Source organism: Monodon monoceros, unplaced genomic scaffold (assembly GCF_005190385.1).
Source record: "Monodon monoceros isolate NGI ecotype Baffin Bay Population unplaced genomic scaffold, NGI_Narwhal_1 Super_Scaffold_14, whole genome shotgun sequence".
NCBI lineage: Eukaryota > Metazoa > Chordata > Mammalia > Artiodactyla > Monodontidae > Monodon > Monodon monoceros.
Genome location: NW_021703770.1, coordinates 14,304,869 through 14,326,851, shown reverse-complemented (window position 1 = coordinate 14,326,851; position 21,983 = coordinate 14,304,869). Strand labels below are relative to the sequence as shown.

Here is a 21,983-nt window from a genome sequence, read left to right as displayed (position 1 = left end):
ACAGTGGAGGCCAGTGGCCTGAGAGGTTGGAATTCTGGTGGTTGAGTGGTTGGCTCAGAGCAACAGAGCAGAAGCATGATAAAGCCTGAAGGCTGTGGCTCTGATTTTCTGTGAATCCCCATTTCATCAGGACTGTTTTTTGGTTGCTGTTCAATTCAAATAAACATTTACTGAGCCTATGTTAAATGGGGGCATGGTTAAGAGAGGCACCTCTTCTGTCTGTGTACAATTCCTGCCACTCTGTTTATCCTCATATGTCTCACTATTCTTGTACCGTTATTCAAACTCCTATAACGGAATGGTAACCTTGTTCAGAAGCTCAGAATCTTCTTAGAAAGTTGTTAGTAGAGTGATGGTCACAGCTAGTGGAGAATCTGCTTCATTTTCTGAAAAAAACAAAACACTGAGCTGGACTTGTTGCTTCCTATGAAGATGCTGGGCTCATCTGGGGCTTCAGTCATAGGCTTTTTAGAAAAACCAGCAATGATGTCTTCTTTACTCCGAAGTTCTTTACTCCAATCTTCACTCCAAAAGTTCTCTGTGGGAAGAGAGTGATAATCAACGGTGGCCTCAGTGACTTCTTCCTCAGAGCTCAGGGTGTGTAATTTCACCTCAGTAGATAAAGCGAAAGTCTGCACGTTCTCCAAATACAAGTCAGTGGTAGTTTCTTCATCTTCAGTGAAGCCTGCCTTGATCAGTGGTCAAGGCTGGTCGGTCAGTGGTCGACTCTAGGTGTGTGATGAATTCCGGGAGTCGTGTGGGGTTGGGCACAGCCAGGGTGAACCCGGCAGAGGGGAGGAGGGCCTTCCTGAGCAGGATGCTGATGCCAGCGGGGAGCACGGGGGCTTGTGAAGGCGAGGAGGCTGAGCGTGTCTCCATCTCATCAGAACTTCGAAGTAGAGAATGACCTTATATAGGATTCACAAGCTAGTGGGGGGCTTGCGTACATTCAGTTTATAATAGCAAGCACCCCTGACAATTCATAGACGTTCTTGGTGAAGAATGCTTATTAAAAAGCTGGACTTAATTTTGGTGAATATGTGCTTAAATCATGAAGAGTTGGGATTACTGTAAAAGTGAAAAGTTTGTACTCACTGGTGGTTGGAAGCCTGGGACATACCAGGTACTTACCATTCGGGGAAGGGGACGTCATAGTCATTTGCCTTGAATATATTTGGAGAACAGAGTTAGAAGTTACAGGCAGGTTCCCTCCCTCTCTCCCTCCCTCCCTCCCTCTATCCACCCACCCAGCATGTATTACATGCCTGCTATTTGCAAAGTTAGGCCCTGATGAATAAGGCAGAACTGTCCTAAGAGGAGACATGCAGAGTGCTCTGGTTCAAGGGACAGAACCTCTGTCCTTTATTAGTATGTCTTTTATTACCTCACTTTCATTAGCATGTAAAGCAGAGGGCCAGCCTTTGAGGAGCCTGTTGTATAGAAATCTTTTGGTAAAGACTTGGTACTTAAAGATTGCACTTTGAACAAATGTATAAGCCAAAATGAAGGACTTTTCTGTAATTATTTAAAAGGATCTTGAAGGAAGAAGTGATTATTCCAGTACAGAACCAGAATATTTGGGAACACATGAGCATCCCTAGGACCAGAAAGACAAATCCAGCCTGAACCAGAATTATTCACTTAGTTCCCCTAGTTAGGGGTTACCATCAGCTCTTCAGTGAGCAAGAGCTGGAGACTTATGTTGGCACCATTGCCTCTTCTGTGTAGTAGTTAGTTGTAGGTGTATATCAGTAATATATAGTTGAGTCTATAGTACTCATTCTGGAGGCTAGTGACAGTTTCTCTGAGCAAGTCCTTTTGCCACCTTCATAGGACACTGAGTGAAAGAAGCTGTCTAGTTATAACTGCAGTGAGGTGTTCAGGCTGAGTGCTGTAAATATTATAGACCAGCTTCTGATACTCAGTGTGGGCAAAAGGTGCTAAGTAGTCCCCCATACTGCATTATCTTTCAGCATGTGGCACACAGTAGATGCTCAATAAACATTTGCTACATGAATGAATATATATTTATGAGGTTCTCTCAGTGAGTTTCCATTAGCGCTGCTAGTTATAAAATCGATGAAATGATGTGTAGTTGTGCACATAAAACAGCTGCAGCCAGTCGATTAGGTTGAACTTGGTTGTGAGACAACTATTACCACCGTTTTTTCTCTTGGCAGAGAAATGACAGAAATGCGCTGTGGGAGGGCTTCTCTCTCAGCCTATTCTTTTGCCCTTTGTCCCACTGTGCTCCCTCCCAATCCTGTTTGGACATTATTTGTGCCGTTTCTAAGAAGAGGATTCAGAAGTGTCCCAACTAATGAGAACATTTTTCAGGGTATCTACTTCCCTGTGGGCCATGACTGAAGAAACAGAGGGAAGGAACGATACACCATACCCCTGTATTTCACCATGGTGAACTGCAGAGTAAATTTAGCCCCTTGTAATATAGCAACGGTGCTATGGCTTGAATATTTGTATCCCCCCTACCCCACTCCCCGAATTCATATGGTGTAATCCTAACCCCCAGAGGTGGTGGTATTAGGAGGTGGTGTGTGTGTGTGTGTGTGTGTGTGTGATTAGATTAGATTAGATTAGGAGGGTGGGGCCCTCATGAATGGGGTTAGTGGTGCTAGAAAAGAGATCCCCCGAAGCTCCTTCTGCTCTGTGAGGACACAACGAGAAGTCTGCGACCTGTGATTTTACCCAACCATGCTGGCACCCTGATTGGACTTGCAGCCTCCAGAACTGTGAGCAATAAATTTCTGTTGCTTATAAGCTACCCAGTCTGTGGTATTTTGTTATAGCAGCCCAAATGGACTAAGACGAAGGGTTCCTAACCTGGAGTCCTAACACACATTGAGTGTGTATATGAGTATATTTTCCTGGAGAGAGGACACATAGCTTGTATTACCTATTTATTCATTTAACAATATTTATTATTATTTTTATCTATTGAGGGCCTACTCTATAACCTTAGGCTCCAGGTTAGATGCTGGTAACTGAAACCAGAATAGCTTTTGCTCTCTTGTAGCTTATAGGCTGATGATGGAGACTGACATCAATCAAAGAATCACACACAGATGGCTGTACAATTGCACCCAAGGAATGGTACCAGTTCTATGAGAACATGTAGTGGGGGAAATTAGCTGGTTAAAGGGGGTTGGGAGGCTTCTTGAGGAAGTGTTTTATCCTTTCAAATAAATAGCTCCTACTATGTGCCAAGCACTGTTCCTGCCCTGGTGATTGAGCAGTGAAGAAAACAAGCCCCTGCACTCATAGAGCTCACATTCTGGTGGAGAAGACAGACAATGGACACATACTGTGTGTGGAAGAATGGTTGCTGTTTACCGAATTGGAGAAGATGGTGGGTGGAGCGCTTCTGGGGAGGAAGGTCAGGAGTTTTATTTTGGACAATCTTAAATTTGAGATGCCAGTTCGATGTCTAAGAGGAGATGTCAGGTAGGAGTTGGATAAAGGAGACTGGGATTCAGGGCAGATGTTCAGGCTGGGAGTATGAAATGGGGAGACCTCAGTTAAAAGATGGTATTTAAAGGCACAGGACTCAGAAGATCACTGAGAGAATGAGTGTAGACAGAGAAGAAGTCGGGGGACATAGCCCTGGGAGATTTTACATTTAGAGGTCAGGAGATGAAGACACACCAGAAGGAGGACAGAGGGAGGGGTTGGTCAGGGAGGGAAGAGAAGACAAGGAAAGCTCAGAGAAGAAAGTGATTCAGCAGGGACAGAGGGCTCTGACACATCAGATGTTGATGATCAGTTGAGTAAGCTGAGGACTGAGATGACCGTTGGCTTCGGCAATGTCTTCAGAGCAAGTTCAGAGGAGTGATGGGGATGAAAGCCTACTTGAAATGGTTCAGGAGGGAAAGGGAAGAAGGAGGCAGAGTGGTATGGTAAAAGGAACAGAGAAGTGGGGCAGTACTGGAGGGGGACATGGGTCAAGGGGGACAGCTCTGAACCTGGCCGTCACCCAGTTCTGCCTTTATAATGAACAAATTTACCATTTCTAGCCCTCCAGAGAGACTTCTAGGGACATCAAAGACCTGTCCTCTAGGCCTGTTGTTCTCATGCAGGGCAAACACTGCTCTGTTCTTGACTAGATCCATCCCTTGGTTCATGCAGCCTTCCTCAGCATTAACATGGAGGAAAGAAAGCTGGATACCCCCAGAGGTATAGTCATCTCTTGGTACCTGTGGGGGATTGTTTCCAGGATCCCCCACGGATACCACGCTCCATGGTTGCTCCCTCATGTAAAATGGCACAATACAGTCGGCCCTCAGTAACCATGGGTTCCACATCAGTGGACTCAACCAACCGTGGGTGGAAAGCTGCAGATTGAAATCCACAAATGCGGAACCTATGGATAGTGGGCCAGCTGTATTTCATCAATGCAATTCCTATCAAATTACCAATGGCATTCTTCACAGAACTAAAACCAAAAAAAATCTTAAAATTTGTATGGAAACATAGAAGACCCTGAATAGCCAAAGCAATCTTGAGGGAAAAAAAATGGAGCTGGAGGGATCAGGCTCCATTACTTCAGACTGTACTACAGAGCTACAGTAATCAAGACAATATGGTACTGGCACAAAAACAGAAATATAGATCAATGGAACAAGATAGAAAGCCCAGAGATAAACCCACGCACCTGTGGTCAACTAATCTATGACAAAGGAGGCAAGAATATACAATGGAGAAAAGACAGTCTCTTCAATAAGTGGTGCTGGGAAAACTGGACAGCTACATGTAAAAGAATGAAATTAGAACACTCCCTAATGCCATACACAAAAATAAACTCAAAATGGATTAAAGACCTAAATGTAAGGCCAGACACTATCAAACTCTTAGAGGAAAACAGGAAGAACCCTCTCTGACATAAATTACAGCAAGATCTTTTTTGACCCATCTTTTAGAGTAATGGAAATAAAAATAAGCAAATGGGACCTAATGAAACTTAAAAGCTTTTCCACAGCAAAGGAAACCATAAGATGAAAAGACAACCCTCAGAATGGGAGAAAATATTTGTGAACGAATCAACGGACAAAGGATTAATCTCCAAAATTTACAAGCAGCTCATGCAGCTCAATATCAAAAAAACAACCCAATCCAAAAATGGGCAGAAGACCTAAATAGACATTTCTCCAAAGAAGATATACAGGTGGCCAACAAACACATGAAAGGATGCTCAACATCACTAATCATTAGAGAAATGCAAATCAAAACTACAATGAGATATCACCTCACACTGGTCAGAATGGCCATCATCAAAAAATCTAAAAACAGCAAATGCTGGAGAGGGTGTGGAGAAAAGGGAACCCTCTTTGTTGGTGGGAATGTAAATTGATACAGCTACTAGGGAGAACAGTATGGAGGTTCCTTTAAAAACTAAAAATAGAATTACCATATGACCCCGCAATCCCACTACTGGGCATATATCCAGAGAAAACCATAACTTAAAAAGACACATGTGGGCTTCCCTGGTGGCGCAGTGGTTGAGAGTCCGCCTGCCGATGCAGGGGACACGGGTTCGTGCCCCGGTCTGGGAAGATGCCACGTGCTGCGGAGCGGCTGGGCCCGTGAGCCATGGCGGCTGAGCCTGCGCATCTGGAGCCTGTGCTCCACAACAGTGAGAGGCCACAACAGTGAGAGGCCCGCGTACCAAAAAAAAAAAAAAAAAAGACACATGCACCCCAGTGTTCATTGCAGCACTATTTACGATAGCCATGTCATGGAAGCAACCTAAATGCCCATTGACAGGCGAATGGATAAAGAAGATGTGGTACATATATACAATGGAATATTACTCAGCCATAAAAAATGGGTCATTTGTAGAGACACAGATGAACCTAGAGGCTGTCATGCAGAGTGAAGTAAGTCAGAGAAAAACATATCGTCTATTAACGCATATATGTGGAATTTAGAAAAATGGTACAGGTGAACCTGTTTGCAAGGCAGAAATAGAGACACAGATGTAGAGAACAAATGCATGGACACCAAGGGCGGAAAAGGTAGCGGGATGAATTGGGAGATTGGGATTGACATATATACACTAGTATGAATGAAATAGATGACTAATGAGAATCTGCTGTAGAGCACAGGGAACTCCACTTCGCTGTATGGTGGAAACTAACACAACATTGTAAAACAACTATACCCCAATTAAAAAAATAAATACAAATAAGGAAAAAAAAAAGTGCACAGATGTGGAACCGGTGGAGAGCGGGCCAGCTGTGTTTCATCCGGGTCGTGGAGAAGCCTTGCCACCACCACTAATAGGTTCCCTGCTTTCTTCCTTGTCCCCTTCCCACCTTTCAGTGTTTTTTGCACAAAGCAGCCAGAGTGATCTTTTAAAAATATAAACCAGATTATCTCACTTCCCTTCTTTAAAACCACCAGCATCACCACTTAACACTGGCTTCAACATGTACTTAAGGTAAAATCCATTCTTACTCTGGCCCACAAGGCCCTGTGGGGTCTGATTGGCTGCCTCTGTGATTCCAGCTCCACCACTCCCAGCCATCCCCGTCCTGCCTCCCCTGTGACGTTTCTGTCTCCGAGCAGGATGAACTCATTCCTTCCTTAGGGACCTCACATTCCATTTGCTCTGATTTGACCCTTTCGCCCCGTAATTTCTCTTGGCTGTTAGCTCCCTGACAGGTCAACTAATCCTTCCCTGGTCATGTGTCGGAAGCTGCTTGCCCCAGTCAGCGTCAGGCTACTTCACCACTTTTTTCCTTCATAGCAATTATCACTATCTGAAATGATTTTGTGTATTTATTTGTGTAAAGTCTGTTTTCTATTTCTTTCACTAGCCTGTAAGCTCTCTCTGCCTTGCCTAGTACAGTGTCTGCCACAGTGTAGGCACTCAACAAACGTGCCTCAAATATTTAATGAAGGAACAATTCCTGTTACTGCAGGGGTCTGGAAGGTCAGGTCTCCTCCCATCCCCCACAGGATCTCTGGGTAATGCTGGTAAAGTGCTGCTAAATTCTTGCTCTTTGCATTTTTCCCTTTGACTGGATTCTGTTCTTTTTTCAGATTATACTGTCCTTTTGCAAACAGTACTGTTTAGAAAAGGTATATAATTCTCGTTTAGGTTGTACTGTCCTTTTTCTTTAGCAGTCTCGCAAGCCTCCACTCCAAGCCTTACTATTCTTTCACCTTTTGGTCTAGAAAGCACGTTACAGATGACTTCCAGAGATAGCAGAGATTATCACGAGTTGATTGAATCATTGTCACTGTCACACTCTTGGTGGGTTCCTCACTCTGGTCACCTGTTGGAAACATGTATTGAAAGCACCTTGTCCTGTGTGTCTGGTCGTGACAGTTGGGGGATCACATTACTTTTTCCTTCCTTCTAAGCTGACCACATAGCCTGGCATCAGAGAAGTAACTATTTATTTCACCCTCTCAGTCCAAGGAGAGCATGGCTTTCACCATGAGCTACGGCAGGCGTCTGTTAGAGCCAGGCTTTTAATAACATCCATTTGTTATCAAGGGAGCAGTCGTAGCAGAATTTCACTTAGAGTCAGTAGGCAATCTTTCCTGTGGTTTCCATGGGGATCTGGTATTTTAGAGCCATTTCTGGGAAGAACATTGAAAAGAAATTGAGGGGCAAAATGTTAATAACGTCACTGTTCTGGCACACACCGTTTCTAGAACCATGGACAATGGATGAGTCACTTCCCACCCAAGGCCCACAGGGTGCAGAGCTGTGTGTGACCTCCTCAGGGCCAGGTGTGGAGGAGACCTAGTGCCTGCACTCAGAATACAGGAAAAATCAGATTTGAGTCCTTAGTCCCCATTGTAGCTGTGCTTTTGTTAGTCACTTGCTGTGTGACCTTGAGGAAGTCACTTAACCTCTCTGGGCCTTCATTGCTTCACTTAAGAAAGAGTTATTTTGAGGCTCAGATGAGATTGTGTGTGTGTGTCTGAGAGAGAGAGGGGGAATTTTTCATAACTCTGAAAGGTAACGTGTTTTGAATAGCTAACACTTACTGTGTGCCTAGTAGGTGCTAGATAGCCCTTCTAAGTCCTGTATGTGTATTAACCCATTTAATCCTTAAAACAACAATGTAAGGTAGATAACTGTTACTCTCCCCATGTTGCAGATAGGGAAACCAAAGCACAGTGAGTTAAAGTAACTTACCCAAAGCCACATAGCTAGTGAGTGGCAGAGGCAAGGTTTGAATCCAGATAATCCCACGTTAGGACCAGGCTGCCATCATCTTTACCCAGTTCCCAGTTCACCTCCACATTCTGTAAGCAAATTCCAGTTGCTAGAGAGGTGTTCTCTATCGTGGGGCAGGAATGGGGCATCCAGTTTCCCCGTGGCCTGGGCAAAGTGTCTTTCAGAGCTATCTACCTGAACTAACCAACTTTGTAGTTACTGCAAACAATGTTTATCAATTAATTTCAAACTTTTTTAGCTTAAGATTTGTTGGAGAGGTTGTTAAAAAAAAAAAAGGCAGATGCTCAGAACCCTCCCTGAGGGATGCTGATTCAGTAAGCATACCAGTCAGGCTTCAGTTGCAGGTAACAGAAGTCACTCTTGCTGCTTGAAGCCGAAAAGGATTTGATTCAAAGTCACAGAGAAGGGAAGCAAACATTTGGAGAGCAGGGTCATTGGGTGTAGCAGCCAGAGATGCTTCACTACTCTCCCTTGGTGCCTGGACCCATGAATTCTGGCAGCACCATCATGGCTTACTGCATTCTTTAGGACAGGACCTCAATATCACCAGGTGGTGTCTCCCAGCTGGTACTGTGCCTCAGCCTTCAATAGGTTATTTATTCTACCATCCAGAAGATCAGCTACTTCTGGGTTATGGGGAGCATTGTAAAACCAGAGAATCCTGGGGGCGCCACTTCATTGACTTACTTCTTTTGCTGTAAGTGGATTCGTGATTAGAAGTAATGTTGGCTTTGAGTAAGTCACTTTAACTCACTGTACTTATTTACATGAATCTCCAATGCCAAATTCCATTTCATAGTTTCCTATAATCTGACAGTGGTTGTATTTCCAGATAAATACTTTAGTTAATAGTCATCCTGCTTGTTCCTGATGCTATTGAATGTCAAGAGAACTTACATATAACAGGGATTTTTATTTCAAAACTTGGAATGCACGATGTAGTTCTTAAATATCTTAGGCATTAGGCATTTTTTTTTTAATTTAAAAAAAAATTTTATTTTTGACTGTCTTGGGTCTTCGTTGCTGCCCGCGGGCCTTCTCTAGTTGCATCGAGCGGGGGCTACTCTTCATTGAGGTGCGCAGGCTTCTCTTTGCTATGGCTTCTCTTGTGGAGCACAGGCTCCAGGTGTGAGGGCTTCAGTAGTTGTGGGTGGTGGGCTTTAGAGCACAGGCTCAGTAGTTCTGGCGCCCGGGCTGAGTTGCTCCGCGGCATGTGGGATCTTCCCAGACCAGGGCTCAAACCCATGTCCCCTGCATCGGCAGGCAGATTCTTAACTACTGCGCCACCAGGGAAGCCCCGCATTAGGCATTTTTAAGTAAACAAAATTACAAAGAAGTGTTGCTGAACTTGATTACATAATTACCTCATTACGGGAAATAATTATTTTGGTCAGTTCTGAACAATATCAATCCTTACAGGAATTAAACCAGAATAAAATATATACTTGGACTCTTTACTGAGTATTGAAGGAGAAGCCAGGACTTGTTTTATATGATTACGTCAGGGTGAAACAGAAAAGATATTTAGTGCATCCTTTAAAAAACAATGTCACTTTAAAGTGACCCTTTCGCTTTCCCATCCTCTTAGCTCTGTCAATTAAATGATGTTGCCACTTATTAAACTTCCAGGCATCTTGGAAATTTTCAAAAATAAAAAAATCAATTTGTTTCAAACTCTGTGGAAGGCAATCCAGACAATTTATTTGTAAAAAATGACCTATGCGCATACCTTTGGCTTAGTAATTCCCCTTCTAGGAAGTTATCTTACAGATATACTGCACATATGTAAGATGATGGATAAACAAGGTTACTCGGTGTAACAACAAAACATTGGAAGCCACCTACCGGCTCACCCACTGGGGACTGATGAAATGAGTTATAATATAGCTATGGAAGAAAACATTATGAAGCTATGAAAACAAATGAGGAAGGTTATGTTTCTTACGCTGAGTAGTGGTGTTTTTATTCTTTATCTTAAGCTTATGTTATATTCTTTTGCATGTATTAGATATTTAGTAAAATTAAATTTAAAAAGCAAGTGAAAAAGTGCATTAAAAGAGAAAAAAATACATATTTGTGCAGAATATCTGAAAGAATATCCAACATCCAAAACAAACTGGTAATGTTAGTGGCCTCTGGACAGGAGAACTGGGTGGCTGGTGTCAGAGGAGGGAGGGAAACTTCATCGTATATCCCTTTGTGTTTTTAAGAGTCGTGAGCCCCGTGAATATATTACTCATTAAAAATAAAAAATGTATAAACCACACCTTCCCTCACTCAAACGTTTACCCACATGACTTTTTTTTTTTAATAAACAAACACAGCTTTTAACACGTACAGCCTCAGATGTTGTCTGTAGTGAAAGCTGCATTGACCAGCAGCACAAAAAACCGGGATGTGTGGCGCACACTTACAGAGATTGCTGGCAGTGTTCACGTGACGAGAGACTGAGGAACGAGGAAGAATTCCCCAAATTGTTTTTCTATTATACTGCTCTTAGCCTTTTGTCCAGCTGTTCTAACCTTTGATTTGACTGCTGTGAATAAAGGTGAGACCTTTAAATGACTGGCTGACGAGCTGTTTGTGCACTGGTGAAGGGTGTTTCGGTGCCTTATATGGCTTTGAGCTGCAGTTTGGGTGCAGGAAGGCTCAGGAAGCATGAGCTCATGCAGAGAGAAAACCTTCTTAGTAGATGTCTCTAGATTTCTCTTAAGAATCTTAAAATTACCCCTTGCGGGAACCCATAGTGATAGCCAACATTTATTGGGCACTCATTTTGTAGCAGGCACTGGTCAAAGCTACTGATTGTGTATAAAATGATTAATCCTTGGACTTCTCTGGTGGCGCAGTGGTTAAGAATCCGCCTGCCAATGCGGGGGACATGGGTTCGAGCCCTGATCTGGGAAGATCCCACATGCTGCAGAGCAACTAGGCCCGTGCGCCAGAACTACTGAGCCTGTGCTCTAGAGCCCGCGAGCCACAACTACTGAAGCCCGTGCACCTAGAGCCCATGCTCCGCAACAAGAGAAGCCACCGCGATGAGAAGCCTGCGCGCCACAACAGTAACCCCCGCTCCCTGCAACTAGAGAAAGCCCGCGTGCAGCAACGAAGACCCAATGCAGCCAAAATTAAATAAATAAATAAATTTATTTAAAAAAAAAGATTAATCCTTACAACAGCCTTATGAAGTAGAGATTATTATTATCTCTGTTTCCCAGATGAGGAAACACATGTGGACAATGTTTCCAAAGGAGCACAGTTACTACTCAAACGAACTCCAGAATTACTAGCCCCTAAGATGACAGTCCAGTCACATTGGAATAAATCCAAAGGCGAAATTAGGGCACTGCTTCTCAAGCTGGTCTCAGGGCTGAGATGCTGGGTGGATTATAAAAGTGAGAGCCTAGGGAAGTAATGGGGTGGCCTGTCTTTGGAATGTGGGGTGTCTTTACTGCATGAGAGCCTCAAACCTCAAGATGAGATTCAGGGCTTAATCTTGTAGGAAAAAAAGGGGCCAGGGGGGCAAGCTCTTAAACAGGGGAGAGATGTAGGGAAACTAGCATCTTGTAGGGTGTCCTTGAGCTGTGATTGTCAGGTGGGGGCTGGCAGAGGGGAGACCAGAGGGAAGAGGCCTCCACATGCAAACAGATGGGGGTCAGGACTATGGAGACCGTCATGGAAATGGGAGGAAGGATGGGTCTGGGAGATTTTGTTTTGAGGATTTGGTTGGGCTCACACCAGTTGAAGGTTGATGAGGAAACAAGGAGATAAGAGCATGCTTAAGATACTCTGTCATGCAGGGGTGCATAGAGGAGATGCTTCATCACACTTTTATGTTCGGGTGCGTTTAATGCATCCGCCACATACTCTGCTCAGGGCTTCCCGAGTGTTGCATTTGTCCGCCAAAACAGTTCTTCTAGAAGGTGTAGCAGATGCTGTCAATCCCTCCCTCCCCTATAGTGCCCATCTCCCCTTACTCTTCCTCACCTGAGTGAGGCCCTTGTGCATCCGTGAAGGGCTTTCCCTGGTCCTAATGCACTTGGCCCTGGCTCAGGCAGGCTGGAAGCAGGGAGGACTTAACACGCCCAGAGCAGCCTTCAGCTGCTGATGTGCTGGAGCTGGTGGGTAAATGCTTCTGCTTTTTTTCTCCTCAAAGGGTAGAGCTCTGAGTGGGGTGCTGCACCCTCTCCCAGGCGTCCCCAGCAGGGTCGAGCCCCCCCCAGCCACTCAACACCTGCTCAGCAACCTGCTTTCTTGCCTCTCCTGACTCACTTCCCCACCCCTTGCTGTGCTTCCTGGGATCCCCCGTCTCAAGGTCTGCTTTCCCAGCCTAAGGCAGTTGACAGATGATACTAGCTAGGCCCAGAGAGGTTATTTCACTTCTTCAAGCTTACAAATCCAGTGTGTAGGAAATCTAGGATTTTAATTCAGCTCTTCTAAACCCAGTGGGCTCCTGAGGTTATTTTCTGCTAACCATGTTTTTTATCTGCTGTAACAACTCCCTGAGTCTTTTTACATGTCTGGCTTTCCTACTAGAGTCTGGCCAGTTAGACTCCAGTATAAACTAATAAACGGCAGAAACTATGATCCCGATCATTTTGTAACCAAGATCAACAAGAACAGTGACTTTCACAGACAGATGCTCAGTGAGGATTTGTTGAAAGGAAGAGACGGAGCAAGAGGAAGGCAGAGGCAAAGGCAGGGGGGTGCACGACATTGGAGCTAGGATGAGAGTCTCCAGGCATCCTGGCCTGGGCCCTGAGGGCGACTTGCCTCGAAGGAGACCATGGTGAGAGGGTCAAAAGCAGAAGACCCAGAGGAGGCACAGCAGCGAGCAGAAAAATTGGTGGAGAACTAAAAAAATACTTTTTCTGGAAATCACTTACGAGGAAAGATAAACCTAACGAAATAGTCCTTTTCAGTGCATGTAAGGGGAGTTTTTTTTTTTAATTTATTTTTTGTTTTTAATATGAGATGAGTAATCTTAGCTTTGTAGGAAAAACATAAGATGGGTTCTCACCCAAGAGTAAGCTCTACAAATCAGATACTCCAGGGCAGTATTTTTCAAACTGTGCTTTACGAGGCAGTAGGACTTCTAAGGATCTCTCAAGAAGAGGCTAGTAGATCATAAAAATTGATTAATACTTACTGAACTTTAATTAGACCAGGGGCCAAGCACTAGGCTGTGTGTTGGGCTGCATTATGGCATTTAGCCCCCCGTTACCCTTTGGTAGTACCGCTGTCATCCCTGCCCCACAGATGAGGAGGCTGATGCTCAAAGCGGTCACCCAGCTGGTAAGTGAACCGGGTGGGACTTAGCCCCCGGGTTATCTGACTCTGGAGCCCATGACCTTCACAGGCAAGGCTGTAGGTACCCTCCTCCCCACCCCTTGGCCAACCACACTCTCCCTCCACCAGAACTGAAGCTCAGGTTTTGACACGGGGACAGCAAGCTGGGGAATGGGAACTACACTGTTGGTCAGGGGTTTGGAGAGAGTGCATTAAAATGTGCCACACTTTGCCTTCTCTAGAAGTCTTGGAGCTTTGCTTTCCCACTGTGCAGGGGAGTCTTAAAAATGCATTTTGATGAATGCATTCTGCTCTCTTGGTACACAAGGGGGAGCATTGAGCACAGGAATGGGAATAACATTGCTACACGGAGTGAGTTCTTGCTCTTTACCGGAAAGAGTTTCTCTCTCTTTCTCTTTCTCTCTCAATAGGATTTCCTAAGAACAAAACCAGTTTTCTGCCTAATCACAATACTATTATCATCATGTCCAAGAAGTTAATATTGATGAAACCATATTATCTAATACATTGTCTATATTCAGATTTCCCCAAATATCGCCGAGATGTCCTTTATTGCTTTTTCTTTTATTTTGATCCAGAATCAATTTTGTATTCTCTTAATATTAGATCATGGTCATTTTTCTGAAATATTTTGGTACAAAATGTTCATAATTTTTACTGGCTATTTACTATCCCATGAAGCTGATTTGTCATGATTTATTAATAAATTTCTCTTTGGTTATTCCTGTTATAAGCATAACATGGTGTTAAGCGGGGCTTTTCCTTTCTCAATTTTGACTCAGGCACCAATTCAATAGATATCAGATTGCAAAGTGAGAGTGAGACTGATAATCATATATGGCATTCACCAAGTGTCACAGGTCAGGTTCCTCGGAAAAGCCTCCTGATGGAGATTTTTGTACAGGAGGTTTATTGAAGAGTGTTTGGGGATCAACACCTATGGAGGAATAAAGGAAGTAGCGCTGGAAGAAGGAATAGTTGAACTTTGATGCAGTAACTACAAAGGCCTCAGCTGGCCCTCTGCTAGCTCTGGAGCTGAGATGGTCTTGCAGAATTGTTCCCTATTGGGGCAAGGAGATTGGGTGTTTTTACCTCTACACAGACCAGTCATTGGATGCAGATTGCCCCTGGGAAGTGGCCATGACCTTGGGTAAGATAGCTAGCTTAGACCAATTTTCAAAGAGACTCAGGGTGGCAGTGAGGGCCTCAGTCCTGTGGGGAGATCTGGGCAGAGACCACAGCATCCACTACACCAGGGGAATTCTCATGGACCTGTCGTCTAAGTCCTGGATCCCTGCAGCCAGACTGAATACACTAGTGGGCGTGTGGAAATGGGCGGAGGGTGGAGAGATGCTATTGGAGAGAGCATTGCATGTTGGGACTCCTCCCTCCCTCCCCAGGGGAAAGGCCTGGACGCTACCTCCTTACCTGAAAGTGTGTGATGGGGGCTTCCTCAGGACCACATATTGAGCTTGAGATTTTTTTTTCTACTGTTGGGGGAAAAGAGAAGTGGCTAGACTGGCCTGTGGCAGCAGGACACAGAGGGTGATGTTTGGTTTTGCCCTCCCAGGGTTTGTTGGGGCAAAGGATGAGAGAGTGTTTCCTAGGACTCAAATGTGAGTCACTTGGGAGAGAGAGTACTAGGCTAGAGCTATTTTTAAAAATATATTTTAAAAAAGTCCTCTAAGACTCACAAGAAGTTGCAAAAATAAAACAGAGAGTTCCCGTGTGCCCTTCACCCAGCTTTCCCCAATGATAACATCTTATATAACCATAGTGCATTTTCAAAACTAGGGAATTGACATTGACATTGGTACAGTGTCTTGGTTTTTATCATTTTTTACATTCACGTGTGTATGTATTACTATGAAATTTTATCACATGTATAGATTTGTAGATTTATGTAATTACCACCATAGTCAGGATACATAGTTGCCCTATAACTAGGAAGAAACTCCCTCTCACTCCATCTTTGCAGTTAGACCCTCCAGTGGACCCTATTCCCTGGCAATGACTAATCTCTTCTCCATCACTATAATTTTATCATTTTCAAGAGTGTTACATAGTAGAATCATGCAGTGTGTAACCTTTTGAGATTGGCTTTTTTCACTCAGCAGAAATAACAGCCTTGAGTTCCAGCCATGCTGTTGCACGTATCAATAGTTCATTCTTTTTTATAGCTTAGTAGTATTTAATCGTATACCTATATACAGTTTATCCAGTCCCAGTGGGAGTCATTTTAAGTCCTGCCCAGCATACTTTCTGGGAGGGTGAGAGGAAATCAAATGATGAAGTCTGAATGGAGAGGATTGCCAGGGAGCCTGGGGCAGAGGGGGTGGTGGCAGCTGAGAGGGAATGCTTCTCCTTTGTCCTGAGAGTTAAAACTGGAGCGGTCCCCAGAGATGCGGATCTCCAGAGATCCCATGAAAAGTGCACAAGCAAGAGGCAGTTTTTTATAGCTTTGAAGCCCAGAGAGCACGAAGTTGGCTTACGATGGTGCCAGTCACAAGCCAATTAAAGTATTTCCAGGCATAACCATTTCCCTCTACACCATTGGTACTTTGACATGGGATCCAGAACAACAGCTAGTGAGTGGGGGAAGGAATGTGAAAGAGTCGTGGAAGAGAGCAGAAATTGCATATGAGACCCCCTTCCCCCCTTCCCCCCCCACCCCGACACCTCTCACTGAACAGCTGGCTCTAGCTGGGAAGGGGGGGGGAAGCGTTGGGATGAAGCTGAATTGTTGATTAATATAATGACCTGACACATGGAATTACTCTATTAAGACCATGTTTGTGACTTGATGTGACATCAGACTGTCATTACTTGGAAGTGACCAGAGCAGGCAGGGTCCTGCAATAGTTGTCGTCTGGAGTCAAGGACAAGCCCCTTTTTTCCTCCTAATGGCACTCCCCCTCAAATGAATAAATTTTTGGAGGGATGGTGGGAGAAAAACAAAGTATGTTTTGATTATGTCCACCAGCAGTTACATAAATAACTTGGAAATAAACATCTTTTATACATAAGCCTTTTTTTTCTTTTATAGTATACTTCGAGCAGATTCCTGGAAATGGGGTTAATAGGTTAAAGGGCATGGATATTTCTGTGATTCTCAAAACATATTGCCAAGTTACTTTTCTAAAGGTTTGTACCACTTTACCTTCCCACCAGATAATGCGTGGAAGTTAGTATCATAAGATTGTTAGTATAATGGGGTTTACATGCTATTTCATGTTTGGAATAATTTTTAAAGTGCTTTTGTAATATGACACTTTTTGCATTAGGTGTTTTATCAATCTCTTTAAACTTGACATTAATATCTTGAATGCAGAATATTGTTAAGGGTCTGATTTAATAAGTTGATTACTGGCTATTCACATTCAGCTTCCAGGGGATTCCCTGGCGTACTTAGAAGAAGACCAAATCCTGTAGGATTTGTGGGCAAGAAAGAAAGGGAGAGGTGAAGCCCAGATGATCAGTGAATACAAGAGGCAGGTTCAACAGCCATGAGTGAGAGGTAAACAAATGAAGCAAGGGACCAGGAGCAAGGAGATGGCCATGAGGTCAAGAGGTGAAGTGGAAATGGACCTTGGGAGACAAAGATTCTAGCACAGGCCCCAAACAAGGAAATACGCCTTCCCCCCAACCCCCAAATATCAATGAATTCAAAATTTATTTTTTTAAAAAAACCATAACATTTACTATCTTAACCATTTTAAGTATACAGTTCAGTAGTGTTCAGTATATTCACACTGATGTGAAATAGATTTGTAGAACCTTTTCATCTTGCAAAATGGACATTTTTACCCATTGAAGAAAAACACCCTTTTCCTTTCTCTCCCCAGCCCCTGGTAGCCACCATTTATTTATTGTTTCTATGAGTTTGACTACTTTAGATACCTGATATAAGTGGAATCATGCTGTATTTGTCTTCTTTTGTGACTGGCTTATTTCACTTAGCATAGTGCCCTTGAGGTTCATCCATGTTGTATAGCACTTGACAGGATCTCCCTCCTTTTTAAGGCTGAATAATATTCCATTGTATGTATATACCACATTTTGTTCATCCATTCATCTATCAATTGATATTTGGGTTGCTTCCATCTTTGGCTATTGTGAATAGTGCTAAAGCATGGGTGTGCAAATACCTCTTCAAGAACCTGATTTCAATTCTTTTTTTTTAAAATTTCAATTCTTTTGAATATATATCCAGATGTAGGTTGCTGGGTCACATGGTAGTTCTATTTTTAATTTTTTGAGGACCTGCCGTAACTGTTTTTTATGGTGTTTTACATGTTTTTTACCGTTTACAATCCCACCAACAGTGCACAAGTGTTCCAATTTCTCCTCATTCTCACCAACACTTGTTATTTTCTGTTTTTTTTTTTTTTAATAGTAGCCATCCTAATGGGTGTGAGGTGGTACCTCTCTATGATTTTGACTTGCATTTCCCTTAAGATTAGTGATGTTAATTGTCTTTTCATATGCTTGTTGGCTGTTGGCATATCATCTTTGGAGAAATGTTTATTCAAGTCCTTTGCTCATTTTAAAATCAGGTTATTTGATTTTTTGTTGTTGAGTTGTAGGAGTTCTTTATATATTCTGGATATTAACTCCTTATCAGATTCATGATTTGCAAACATTTTCTCCCATTCCATAGGTTGGCTTTTAACTCTATTGATTGTGTCTTTTCATGCACAAAATTTTAAAGTTTGATGTAATCCCATTTGTCTACTTTTGCTTTTGTTGCCTGTGCTTTTGCTGTCATACCCAAGAAATCATTGCCAAGTCCAATGTCATAAAGCTTTTTCCCTTTGTTTTCTCCTAGGAGTTTTACAGTTTTAGATTTTTAAGTCTTTAATCCATTTTTAGTTAGTTTTTGTGTATGCTGTAAGATAAGGTTCTAACTTCATTCTTTTCCCTTTGGATGTCTAGTTTTCCCAACACCATTTGTTGAAGAGACTGTTCTTTCCCCTTTGATATTAGCAACCTTGTCAAAAATCATCAATTGTTATTATTTTTTAATCAATGGAAAAATAATAACAAGATCACAGAATTCTTCTTTTGTGACGTATATTTGGGACATATAGTGACTATTTGAGTGAGGTGGAGAGGTCCAAATAAAAAACATAAAAATGTGAATAAAACTTTGAGACTGTTGGATGGGGACCTTGTAACACCTTTTTTTTTTTTTTTTTTTGGGGTTCTTTTGCGGTACGCGGGCCTCTCACTGTTGTGGCCTCTCCCGTTGCGGAGCACAGGCTCCGAACGCGCAGGCTCAGCGGCCATGGCTCACGGGCCTAGCCGCTCCGCTGGATGTGGGAGCCGGGCACGAACCCGTGTCCCCTGCATCGGCAGGCAGACTCTCAACCACTGTGCCACCAGGGAAGCCCACACCTTTTCTTAAGATGTCATCAGTGCCAACGGGCAACAGTTGATTGATAAACTAATTATTTCACCAAATAAGTGATTATTGAGTGCCTACTATACAGACACTAACCAGGCCAAGGGAATACAGGTGTATATAGGAGACAAGTCCCTGCTATGTGTGTTTCTGTGTAGGATCTCATTTTCTGTTAGCAGCATCAACAAAAATGTGTGTGCTGGCCCTACCTCTGCAAGGAATTTGGAGAGGTAAAAGAGACTGTGAGATGCTGTCCATGCTGTGAAGGGCCCGTGTGAGCTTATTCTTACCGTGGCCCCAGATACCCTTCATGTCCACTGCTCTTTGCTAAGGATTAATACCTGATGAGATGGACCCATTTTGTAGCTTGGAGAGTGAAAGGGATGAGGGCTTAAAGGCTGGGGCTTACATCCAGATGTCTGAAGGAGTCTGTGTTCCATCTGAAGCTGCTCTCCGTAGGACTATTTCTCAGGGTCTCCCCAGAAGTATCCCACTCTGGTTGAAACCAAAGGTTCATTTCAATAACCTAAGTGCTCCATTCAAGAAACACAGAAAATAGGGTAATGTCCCTTTTCTGTTCTACAGTTCAGTTTAGGATACCACGACATTGAATTAGTTGTTGTGCCTCTTTAGTCTCCAGTAGTCTGTGACAGTTTCTCAATCTTTCTTTGTTTTTCATGACCTTGACAGTTTTGAGGAGAATGGGGCATGTATTTTGTAGAGTGTTGGGCCCAGTCACTTTAAAAAAAAATTTTTATTGGCATATAGTTGATTTACAATGTTATAATCGTTTTTAATGCATTATTTTGTGGTCTTCCTAGAGCCCAGAGTTAAAGCACTTCTCAAGTTATTCATAAAGGTAGTTTTCTAGGTTGGATAGACCTGAATGGACCCTTGTAACTCATACAATAATTTTAAAAATCCATTGCCCAGAAGGGAAAACTGCAGGTATGAGTCACCCTGACAGAGTCCAGCATTGGCCAGGTTTATATCTGTTTGGTTTTACATTATAGCCGATCTGTTAGGGTCTTGGAAGGAAAATCTAAGATACACTCAGCCAGGATTTTGAAGACAATTTAATGAAGGGACTGTTAACCCAGGTGAGTCAGTGTCTTAGCTTGAGCTTCTATAAAAATATCATAGATTAAGTGGCTGAAAGTACAGATGTTTATTTCTCACAGTTCTGGAGGCTGGAAGTCTAAGACCAGAGCCTTGGTGAGGGCTCTTTTCCTGGCTTGCAGATGACTGCCCTCTTTCTCCTCGCATAGAGGCGGACGAAAGCTCTGGTCTCCCTCTCTCTCTTTTTTTAAAAAATACTTATTTATTTATTTTGGTCGTGCCGGGTCTTAGTTGCGGCACGTGGGATCTTTGTTGCGGCATGCGGTATCTTTTAGTTGCAGCATGCAGACTTCTTAGTTGCGGCATGCAGACTCTTAGTTGCAGCATGCATGTGGGATCTAGTTCCCTGACCAGGGATCAAACCCGGACCCCCTGCATTGGGAGCGCAGAGTCTTACCCACTGGACCACCAGGGAAGTCCCTCTGGTCTTTCTTTCTCTGCTTAAAAGGGCACTTATCCCACTATGGGGACCGCACCCTCATGACCTAATCTACGCCTGATTACCTCCCAAATGTCCCACCTCCAAATACCATCACATTGTGGGTTAGAGCTTCAACATATGAAATTCGGGGGGTGGGGGGACAGAAGCAAGCAGCTCATAATAGGCAGGGATAAAAAGAACCAATAGGGGTGTTGAGGCTCTCAGGGACTGGCAGCAGAGGGAAGCTGTTCCACACCAAGGCCTGAAGGAGCAGGGGAGGAAATTGTATCATGGATCTCAGAGCTGCAGATGGCAGTTGTGAGTTGGGCAGGGGCCCAGCAGGAGCTGTAGTAGTAGAGATATGAAGACATTGCCAGAACATTGAGGTGGGAGAGAGCAGGAAATATCCAACCTTCCATGTCCTTTCCTCCAGTTCCCAGTTGTTGTCACCCTTTGGCCAAACCCAACCAGAAGCTAAGGGCAAAGGAGCCTGGACATTGCAGTCCTTCATAATCAGCCCCTCCAGGCCACACAGAAGGGTAGGGAATGGAGGAGAGTGTGTGTAAATGGTGAATAGCCAGCACAGATACTTAAAAGTGTACCTATGTTGACTCTATCCATTTATTTAGTAATGCAAACTTTCGGAGGGCAGAAACACGACCTTTTTGTAAACTAAGCAATTGTATACATTTCCTAGGGCTGCATGCATAACGAAGTATCACAAACTCTGTGGCTTAAAATAACAGACACAAATTCTAACAGTTCTGGAAGCTCGAAGTCTGAAATCAAGGTGTCATCAGGGCCACGCTCCCTCTGAAACCGGTAGGGGAGAATCCTTTCTTGGCTTTTCTAGCTTCTGATGGTTACATTCCTTGGCTTGTAGATGCATCATTCTAGTCTCTGTCTCCAAGGTCACATTGTCCTCTCCCTGTGTGTTTCTGCTTCCTCTTCTTCTAAGGAGACTAGCCATATTGGGTTAAGGGCCACCCTACTCCAGTATGACCTCATCTTTTTAAAAAAAAAAATTTTTTTTAATAGTTTATGATGAGCATATCTTACTGTTTTCTTTGTTGTTTTTTTTAAAATTAATTTTTATTGGAGTATAGTTGCTTTACAATGTTGTGTTAGTTTCTGCTGTACAGCAAAGTGAATCAGTTACACGTATACGTATATCCCCTCTTTTTTGGATTTTCTTCCCATTTAGGTCACCACAGAGCACTGAGTAGAGTTCCCTGTGCTATATAGTAGGTTCTCATTAGTTATCTATTTTATACATAGTAGTGTATATATGTCAATCCCAATCTCACAGTTAATCCCCCCCACCCCCAGTATCCATAAGTTTGTTCTCTACATCTGTGTTTCTATTTCTGCTTTGCAAATAAGTTCATCTGTACCATTTTTCTAGATTCCACATATAAGCAATATTATACGATATTTGTTTTTCTCTTTGTGACTTACTTCACTCTGTATGACAGTCTCTGGGTCTCTCCATGTCTCTGCAAATGTCGCCATTTTGT

At 43.3% G+C, this 21,983-nt stretch overlaps 1 protein-coding gene across 3 annotated transcripts in view; it reads left to right on the top strand.

Annotated features, from left to right (window-relative positions):
- WDYHV1 (WDYHV motif containing 1) overlaps positions 1-21,983 on the top strand; it is a 227,869-nt gene that overhangs the window by 15,014 nt on the left and 190,872 nt on the right. The gene's annotated exons all lie outside the window — the stretch shown is intronic.